Source organism: Sciurus vulgaris (assembly GCF_902686455.1).
Source record: "Sciurus vulgaris genome assembly, chromosome: 13".
Classification (NCBI taxonomy): Eukaryota; Metazoa; Chordata; class Mammalia; order Rodentia; family Sciuridae; genus Sciurus; species Sciurus vulgaris.
In genome coordinates, this window is record NC_136474.1 from 23,803,179 (window position 1) to 23,814,449 (window position 11,271).

The following is an 11,271-nucleotide window of genomic DNA, read 5'->3' on the forward strand; positions in this document are numbered from 1 at the left end:
AAGAACCTATGTAGGACCTCTGATTGCCATTCTGACAAACTAAGTCCTCAAAACCAGAGAAGTAGTTCATCATTATGAAGTTAATTTTGCTCATTCTCCTTGCCACTTCACTTTCTCCTTATGACAACATCTCCAAGTTCCAAAAGTGACCACAACCTTTAATCTCTCTTCCTATTGGCTATACCCTTTTGAAACTTGACAGTACTACTTACCACCTCTTTAAAAACCAAGTATGGAAACTAACTCTTATACTTCCTCATCTTAAGTGAGCCAACATCCCAAATGAACCTAGAGAAAACAAATTTCTGTCTAAATTCTTATTCTCCTGAAGCAATATCCATATCCCCTCCCTCAATTTATATCCCCAGGTCAGCTCTTTGTGATTACTTACAGAGACTTTCTTGGATCCCAGGTGGTCTCTAGGTCTCTAGGTCTCCAGGTCCTTCGGGGAGCCTGCTGCCTCTTTCTAAGGCATGTAGTCTCACTTCAAGAAATCCTCTTGCTCCATCTAGCACTTTTCTCCTCCAACTCTTTCTTCATGAAAAGAACCTGGAACTACAAATATTCAGAGAGATCAACCCCACATCCACATCTTTCAGAGTATAGAAAAAAAAAAAAAATTACAAATAGAAGGGAGAAATAAGCTGAGTGTGTTGCTGCAGACCTGTCAAAACATTCCCTGGGTAGAGGTACGAAAACTACAAGTTTGAGGCTACCCTGCACACCTTAAGCAGGCCAGGCCTCAAAATAAAATTTTTAAAACTGCTAGGATACAGTTCTGTGGTGAGTGGAGTGCATATCTAGTATGGGTGAGGCCTTGGGTGCAATCCGTACTACCGAGAAAAAAAAAAAAAAAAAAAAAAAAAAAAAAAACAGAATAAAACAAGATTAACAACAACACATTGGAAAACCTACAGCTACTAAATTAATTGATCAGAAATTAAAATATTTTCCCAAAAATTAGAAGAAAAGAATACATGCCTTCACCAGTTCTTTTTCACATACCAGAATCCTTGCCAGATCAATTCAGCAAGAAAGACAGAGGACATAGTTGTTGAAAGGAACAAGTATAATTATCCCTGTCCATAGAAGACATACTTTTAAGTATATAAAACCTTCAGATTCCATGACAATAACCACCAGAATGAATAATTCCACGAAGGTGCCTAAGCACAACCCACACACACATAAGGTGTGCTTTATACATTAAAAGTAAAAATATGGAAAGAAGAGCATGAAAACAATTTCATTTATCATCTCAAATAGAATAATATACTAGAGCCTACTTAATCAAGGAAATCACAGACTTATAACCTGAAACCTATAAAACCATGAAGGAAATTTACACAGACACCAGAGAGTGAAAGACAGTAAATGATCAGGAGTTGGAACACTTAAATTTGTTAACTAATCAATACTACACAAAGCAACCCATGGATTCAATGCAATCCCTAACAAAAGACTAATGTCTTGTTGCAAAAATTTTAAATACCGTCCTAAAACTGATATGGAATCTGAAAGGTAACAACTACCTAAACAGTACCAAACAAGAACAAACCTGGAGGTCTGACATAACCTTGATTTCAAAACGTCTTGCCGAAAAACTAGTCATCAGAACAGTTTGAAAATGAAAGACAGAAATGTAGATGAATTAATCAGAGTAGAAAATGCAAAACAAAGCCCTTACATAAACTATCAAATGGTTTTTGACAACACCATTCAATGGGAAATGAAGGGACTTTTCAACAAATGCCATTGAGAAAACTGGACACACACACACACACAACAATGAGACATATATAAATAAAGACTGTTGGTGTAACTCTTTAGATCCACAGCTCCATCAGAGAACAGAGCTCCACCTGATCCCAGCTTAATCTTCCAAATCTGTGTTTGTGAGCTTCATTTTTCTAGTCCCCTTCACCCCATGCTGGAGCTGGGAGTTAGGCCTTGCTGGTCAAGGCACTTATGTTAGTTTTCTAAATTCGTGCTTTACAGGAATACCTAAGGTGAAATTCTAGGTGGTCTATTCATATCTGCACTAGGATTGTTTGATCAAAATAATTCCACTAACACTGCCTTTCCTGTCTCAAGGAGGATTATTTTAAATGTGGCATGTGTATATGATAGGATATTATGTGTTCTGAATTACAAAGGAAGTTCTGTCCAATTCTAGAACACAAATGGACCTTTAGAATATTATGCTAAGTAAATGAGTACATTTTGTATGACTCTACTCACATGAGGTATAGGGAGTAGTCAAATCATAGAACAAAGAGAATACTGGTTTCCACACCCTTAAAAAGAGGGAAAATTGAGACTTATTCTTTAACAAATGAGTGAATTTCAAATTTCCAAAATGAAAAAGTTCTGAGGCTCTATCAGGGTATCAGAAGGATGGCAATACAAATGTACTGAAAACCACTGACCTGCAGTCCTAAATGGTTAAGATAGTATAACTTTGCTATGTGGATTTGATCACATATGAATAATTTAGTCACATTTTATTTCCAAATAAATGCTGAAAAAATTCTCCACTCGGAGATCAGAGCAAGAAGATATGTTAAAGGATCATGCAAGCGGAAAGGAAGGATCACTAACTCAGCCTCAGGAAAAAAATTTAAAGCCAGTATCACTGGATTTTCAGCTTTTAACTCCTCTTCTAATGTGATTGAAGACACAATTATATGATAATTGTAGAGCTGCTGGTGTTGCTAGAGCATGCACACTGTGAGCTCAGGCATGTGCACACATGCGCCACTAACACTGCCAGGATGTGGGGGTCCTGTGGGGAATGAACTTAGGGTCCTGGACTGTGTTGTGGCAGTGGGAAAAACACAGGAGAGGAATCAATAGGTGGACGAACATAAATATCTATCTCAGGAACTGTTGCTGCATCTGTGAATATCCCAGTCATTTCCTTCCTGAGTCAGTTCCCCTGAACCATTCAGGAGAAGAATGGCCGCCTCGGAGGAAAAAGCTCCGCCCCACCACTCCTGAAGGGTCATCTCTGATCTGCTTGCGTCCACCAGCCCAGGATCCTAGAGACCAGCGCCACTCAAGCACAAGAGGCATGGCCACCCACCAGCACAACTAATGTACTCACACGCACTGGACAAGAATCAGAAAGCAGAATCTCACTTCTGCCACAGTCACCGACCTCCAGTGGGCTCCAGCTGAGTGTGAGCAACACACCCAGATCAACAGAAACAAGGGCACGTGGGAAGGGATTGCTATCACCGATGTTCTCCTGGGACCGCATTCAGCACCCAACACACAGACACACACCAAACACCCACCCTGACTCATACATGTACACCGGTGACAACCCCTTCTACTGCAGATACCCTAAACCACTCATATTTGAATATAGTATACAGACACCAGGTCACTGCCATCCCACCACACGGATGCACAAATTGACCCCATCCCTGCATTCCCTGAATACACACACAACACCTTCACACACAACACCTTGCCTTCAAAAGCATATACTCAATTCCTATTCCCAAATACACGTGCCAGTGGTTTCCTCACATACTCATCGTCATGCAGCTGGGAACTATACTTTCCAAAATACATGCCTCTACATTTTTATGTGAAAAACACTCCCTGAAGACGTGCACAGGACACCTACAAACATTGAAAATACACACACACACACACACACACACACACACACACAAACGGAGTCACCCATAACCCTACTTGTAGTCAGAAGTCACACAGAATCCTAAATCCTCTGGAAAATCACACAGACATGATACTGTCCAAAGACATACATACTTGATAAGCATTACTAATACTATTTCCTCCTCAACATACACAAACAGAACTCAGAACTTCCCAAAGACTTAACACAACCAGATACACCCTGATTATCAAAATGGAACATCCGCAACCCTGAAAAACATGGGAACAACCTACAACACGCATGCATAAACATAACTATTTGCAGAAAGACTTGATGCAAATACTAACTCCCAAACACATAAAGACTCACAACCCTCTCCAAATGCAAATAACAATGATGTCAACTACAATCCACTTGTCATCATTTCCCAGATACACACATAATCTACCTGTGGCCCCAGTGCAAAATACAACACTGCCCTCTCTAAGCTCATACCCTCACTAAGTCAAAGCATAAACACACACACACAAATTCTACCTTCAAGCACTCCTTTTACAAAAATACCTACAAATCCCACCCCATGAACAATGTGCATACACTTTGAACAAACATCCTAACTTCTCTTCCCATATAAACATACCTCCTACATTCCCTCAGGGGATGTACGCATCATCCACCTATAGCTCGAGAATAAATACACAGCCACCACATTTCTAAATACATTCACAGTCATAGATTATATGAACTTGAGAACGCACGTGTCTAAATCTATACATACACAGTATATCCACAGAACCAAAAGCACACACGGTCGCTCTGTCACTGTAATGGGTATGTACAGGACTGCTCGTACCTCCTGATGTATACAATTGCACAGAAATCTGTTGTGTCACAAGCATACAACCCCACAGAACTCTGAAAATGCTCAATTGTATACAATTCCTGTGATATACCTGATCATACACTCAGAATTCCCCATACCCAAATATAAAACACATACACCACAAAACCCAATTAGACCACCATCTGTAACCTTCATACAAACCTCCTAATTATAATCACCTCCAAAGAAACACTCAAAACAGATACACATATCCTCATATCCCAGAACAATATAAACCAGCCGACATAACACAAAATGCAATAACACACTCACTCTATCAATAACTGAATATGCTCACAACACATCATATACTTAGCATATGACATCAATATCCATTGCAAAATGTATCACGTATGATCCCTTACATGTCACAAACATGCACATGCACTCAATGCCTCAGAATTTTAACATAAGTGCAGACAAAGCACTCTGACCTACATAGCATCACCTACTCCTCACACAGGATGCCCCTCTGTAACCCATAACAACCCAATCACCTCGAAGCCCAAAATACAAACATACACAGCAGTCCACCCTGAAATTCTATCAACAGTATCTGTCCACATCCACAGGCTCCATACACACACCCCCTAGCATCCCAACATACCACATGAGCCATTCTGTCCACATCTCTGCACCAAAATTTATATGTCCTAAATTCTTACCTAGAAACCATGTACATACATATAAATTTTAAGATCTGAAAGCACACACGGCCAATAAATGGTGATACACAGTCCTACATCTTCTCAAATGTATGAACGCATGTTCCAACAGTTCAGTGCCAAAAAAAATAAATAAATAAATCATGGAACCAGCACTAACAAATTAAATACATGCCTTGCCACAAAGGCACTCACCCAGCACAGATCAAGGAAATCACTCATATCCAATCATTACACACATGATAATCAAACATGGACACACAAGATGATTCATGGTGTCCTGCTCCATATCCTTTCCCTGATTCTTCATACGAAACACAAAAGACCACCAAGTCCCTCCCGGTCCTAAGGCACAAGACACATGTACACTGCATCACATATGTAGTCTGATGTTTGACACCTCCAGTCAGCAATTTGTTACAGGCTATTAGTCTTGTGGGCTCTGCAGATAGAAGTCGAGGGATGAAAATGCAGTTTTCAGGCACACACCTTTGGGTTCAAAATATAAGAGAACATAAAAGTGCAAAGCAGAGAGTACACTCCCTCCTATAAAACTCAGTAAGTGCTCAATATAGAGAAAACTCTTCAAATAGGAAGACAGCCCTCTGTGATACCTCTTATGGACATGAAACTACACTGGGACAAAAGGGGGTACCTCTAGGGGAGGATCACCACAAATAGACCCATGTGACTCTCCATCTCAGCCTATGCAGATAAACATGCTTATAAACATCACAACATTCATCAAACAAATACACTCTGAATACTCCTATCATCCTCATTCCCAATGAAATTATTTATAGAATGCAACCACTTAGTGATAAATCCACAAACCAATGTGCATGTCCAACACACAGGAATATCTCCAGCATATTATATAAGATACACATAAAACCACTTACAAATCCCATATTATCACTGGCTGCAAGAATGCACTTCTTCTCCACCCCAACACTAAGAAATCACTCTGTCGTGCATCTCTAACACATAGAAACACAATTCCCACACTCCTCTTTGTAAATGCCTCACCTCTCCATCCCATACGTACATCCCTACTTCCCAGTTATACACAAGTAAGTTTCTCATCAATACACACATGGCCACAGAAAATACACATCAAAACTGCCATGTCCCTTAAGTACAAATACACTCGAACATTCTTCCTTCTCACTACTGTTGCTCATTCATGTAACAAACACTGACACAAACAAATGAGCACCTCTGGGGTGTGCTAGTTAATTCAATCTCCATATACACGTACCTCTCCATAAGCATCACATCCCTACATGATTAACCGGCACACACAAATATACAAATATTCCCAAATAGATAGTACTTTACGCTACCATCTTACACAAGAACACAAACTGCCAACACAAGAAACAACTCCCCATCAAAAATGCAGAATCCTACTAACTGCCACACCACAATCACATATATTTATCCTACTCCTACAAAAAAGTACTCTCAGACCTGGCCTCAGACACTCAAGTACAAATACATGAAGAAGAATACCAAAAATATAAACAAACCCACATAACCAAACACCATGTCCTGAACGTAAAAATACTCCTATATGTCCCAATTATGTCAATCACTTTGCAAACCCAGAGAAATATACCCAAACATGATCCTTAACCCTGCTCATATGCACAAACACACATTTATTTCCAAAATTACCATCCTGCACGCACACACGCCAGTCTTCAGGGGCAAAACAAACAAACAAAAACACCACAGGGGAAATATTAGGAAATCCAGATCACGAACACCTAACCTCAACTCTCTGAGTTTATCTTCCCCCCCTCCAAATACACACAACCCTACAAAGTCCCACAAAATCAGTCAACGACTCTCCCTTAGTCTCAAATTACAACCACTCACCACCACCCGCAATTCTGAATACACAGCAGATTCTCATCAGTCACTTGAAAACTAAACAAACCCCAAACTCTGAAGGCATGTCAACACATGAGGGGCACAACCACCCCACAAAAGGTACAGGGACAACCCCTCATGCCCTCTGAATTCCCACCGTCCCTACAAGGACAAGCACAGCACCTCATTTTCTCTTACAAATAACCTCCCACTGATCATCGTGCCCTTCAAAACGAAAGGAAAACTTCCCGCACCCAGAAACCCCCAAGGGCCTCCCGGTAACCCGCCAACACACACGAGCGCATGCGATCCATTTCCCGTGTGCGATCCACGAACGCCACACAATTTAGTAACCAAATCTCAATCTCTTTATTGCAAAACCACTGTAGGGCAGACAGTTCTCATCCGGTCATCGAGTCCATTTTCCACACTCTTCCGCCACAGCCAACCTGCGACTGCACGTCCTTCAGGACGCGACCACAGCAGAAGGGCCAGAGCGGCTGGGTCGTCCCTTTTGCAAAGTCGCCAGCGCCACCGGACAGGAGTGTCCTTCTGCCCAAGGACGCGGAGGCCGCCGACATCTCCAGCACGCACCTTCTCCCGGGACCAGGAGAGGCCGTCCCAACTCCACGGACCTCGACACCGGCCACCTCCCTGCAGACCGGACGCCGCTGCTCGCTCACCGCGGAGGCTCCGCTCAGCGCCGCGGCCACGGGCTGCCAGGGACGCCGACCCAGAGGCTCCGCGCTCGCACCGCCTTGGCGACCGTCCGCTCGCGTCCAGCACAGGAGGCGCGGGGCCGCGCGGGGCCTGGTCTGGGCACCGCCCGCTTCCAGGTGAGAACCGGCCGCGGGGCGACGGCGCCCGCGCGGACACTCGACGGGGAGGCCCGCCGCCCGGCGCACGACGGACCGGGGAGGGAGAGGCACGCGGGTCCAGTACCTCTGCGCTGGGAACCGACTCTGGTCGCCGCCACGGAAGCCGCGCTGGCCGTTGGGGAACCGCCACCCGCGCTCGCGCTATGCGTCGCCACGCTGCAGCCGCAACCGACGCTGGACCGTTGGACGGCGGCCCGCGAGCGCCACAGCGCCTCCAGACAAGCGCGTGCGCGTGCGCGAGGGCGGCGGCGGCGGGAAGCGCGGAGCGCCTGCAGGACCTGAGGGCAGTGCGTCAGGAGCCGCGAGGTGTCCTCTGCTAGGCGGCTCCTCCTCTGGGAGCCTGGGGCTGCTCCTTCCTTCAGTGAGTGCACCTGAAACGACCGCCCTGATGTTCACTAGTACACAGCTGCCGTGCCTGCATTGGAGACCGCCCTGGCTGCAGCGTGGCAAGCTCTCTACCCTGAAGCTCAGGCTCCTCATTTTGGATGCACTGTTTTGTTTTGTTTTGTTTTAATTTATTTTTATTGTAAACAAATGGTATACATGTTGTTTCTGTTCATACATGCAGTGACAGCATACCATTTGTGTAATCATACATTTACATAGGGTAATGCTGTTTGATTCATTCTGTTATTTTTTGCATTCCCCCCACCCCTCCCATCAGTCTTTTCCCTCTATACAGTCTTTCCTTCCTCCATTCTTGTCCCCCCACCCCCCATTAGGTGTCATCATCCGCTTATCAGCGAGATCATTCGTCCTTTGGTTTTGTTGAGATTGGCTTACGTCACTTAGCATGATATTCTCCAATTTCATCCATTTGCCTGCAGATGCCATAATTTTATTTTTTATAGCTAAGTAATATTCCATTGTATGTATATATCACAGTTTCTTGATCCATTCATCAATTGAAGGACATCTAGGTTGGGTCCACAATCTGGCTATTGTGAATTGAGCAGCTATGAACATTGATGTGGCTGTATCTCTGTAGTTTGCTTATTTTAATTCCTTTGGGTGTAGGCCAAGGAGTGTGATTGCTGGGTCAAATGTTGGCTCCATCCCAAGTTTTCTGAGGAATCACCATACTGCTTTACAAAGGGGCTGCACCAATCTTCAAAAATTATAAAGAACTTAAAACTTAAAACCCCCTTTGCACTTCTTACTCCAATTTCAATGGCTATTATCAAGTACACAAGCAATAATGAGTGTTGGCATGAATGTGGAGAAAAAGGCACACTCATACATTCCTGGTGGAGTTGAAAACTGGTGCAGTTGCAAATTAGAAAGCAGTATGGTGATTCCTCAGAAAACTTGGAATGGAGCCACCATTTGACTCCGATATCTCACTCCTTGGCCTATACACCACGGACTTAAAATCAGCATACTACAGTAACCCAGCCCCATCATTATTTATACCTGTTTAATTCACAGTGGCCAGATTATGGAACCAACCTACATACCCTTCAACTGATGAATGGATAAAGAAACTGTGGTACATATACACAATGGAATACTACTCAGCCATAAAGAAGAATACAATTATGGCCTTTGCTGGTTAAGGGATGGAGTCAGAGAGTATTATACTAAGTGAATCCCAAATACACCAAAGGCAGAATGTTTTCTCTGATAAGTGGATGATGACACATAATGGTGGGTGGCAGGGGGCTAAGAGAAGAAAGAGGAACTGGGGTTGCATAGAAGCAAATGGGGTGGGAGGGACCAGGGAAAGGAAAGATAGTAGAGTGAGACAGACATCATTACCCTATGTACATGTATGATTACACAAATGGTGTGAATCTACATTGTGTACAACCATAGAAATGAAAAGTTGTACTCCATTTGTATACAAAGAATCAAAATCATTTTAAAAATGATGGGGGAGGGAGGGATAAACTTGTAGCTTAAAAATAAATAAGTTATGTAAAAAATAAAGTATGCCAACTGAAAGCATGACATACAATTCAAACAGGGAGAAGGTGAAATGCTATGATGAAATTGGTCAGTGTCAAGCCTTGATTAAAGGTGTAACAAACACATTCAAAGAAAACATCTGTGCATTCATTCATACATACTGTGAAAGCTCCCCATATCTAAGACTACACCCAGCACAGTAAATACAGTAGGAAAGAGTCAAGCAACAGAGTGTCCATGAAAAGTAGCATGAAATATCCTTCTGTCCTATTATCTGACCATTGGTGAAGTAAAGTCCTGAGCTAACAGTGATTGCTGAGAAAAAATATTTCTAAACGTGGAGGTCCAACTAATCAGGGACCCATGGAGGAATGCCAAAGTCCCTGTCTGCCTCCTGAAGAACTTCTAGGTTTGCACACCATGAAGCCTATGGCAGTGTCACGTTTGACATGTCTTCCACACTATCCTCTGGAGGGGAGCAATATTAATTAACCATTTCAAAGAAGTAGCATCAAGGGAGTGAAATCTTTTTTCAATGTATTACCAGGTCAAGTGAATCCACGGTACAAATTTGAAAACTAAAATTATAAAAGAATAGGAAGAGGATTAAAATGCTCTGTCTACTAAAATTTGTTACCATTGCCAGGGCTTCAATAAACATATAAAAAAAATTCAAAGTAAAGAGTTGAGCATCCATATATATTGGGAGGGCTCTCATATGAAATCATATGCTATATACAGTAAATGCGGAAGGCAGAAATCAAGGAATGGGGCTTTTAAATGCCACCCAGATCTAAAAATCCTTTTCCAGAACTGCTTTTCAAGGAACCTACACATGCAGTAGGAGGAAAGCAAACACAGATGTTTGGACGACTGAGCAGGAATCAAAAGGACATAGTGCAAAGGGGGTTTTAAGTTTTAAGTTCTTTATAATTTTTGAAGATTGGTGCAGCCCCTTTGTAAAGCAGTATGGTGATTCCTCAGAAAACTTGGGATGGAGCCAACATTTGACCCAGCAATCACACTCCTTGGCCTACACCCAAAGGAATTAAAATAAGCAAACTACAGAGATACAGCCACATCAATGTTCATAGCTGCTCAATTCAAAATAGCCAGATTGTGGACCCAACCTAGATGTCCTTCAATTGATGAATGGATCAAGAAACTGTGATATATACATACAATGGAATATTACTTAGCTATAAAAAATAAAATTATGGCATCTGCAGGCAAATGGATGAAATTGGAGAATATCATGCTAAGTGACGTAAGCCAATCTCAACAAAACCAAAGGACGAATGATCTCGCTGATAAGCGGATGATGACACCTAATGGGGGGTGGGGGGACAAGAATGGAGGAAGGAAAGACTGTATAGAGGGGAAAAGACTGATGGGAGGGGTGGGGGGAATGCAAAAAATAACAGA

General features: G+C 42.7%; 1 long non-coding RNA gene across 1 annotated transcript in view; it reads right to left on the bottom strand.

The window, feature by feature from the left end:
- Window positions 1-214: 214 nt before the first annotated feature.
- Window positions 215-11,271, bottom strand: part of LOC306643085 — a 19,219-nt gene continuing 8,162 nt past the window's right edge. Inside the window, exons 2-3 of the long non-coding RNA XR_013758820.1 lie at window positions 392-555; window positions 215-288 (exon numbers count right to left, since the gene is read on the bottom strand). This is a non-coding gene — a long non-coding RNA (uncharacterized lncRNA). The remainder of the gene's footprint in view (window positions 289-391; window positions 556-11,271) is intronic.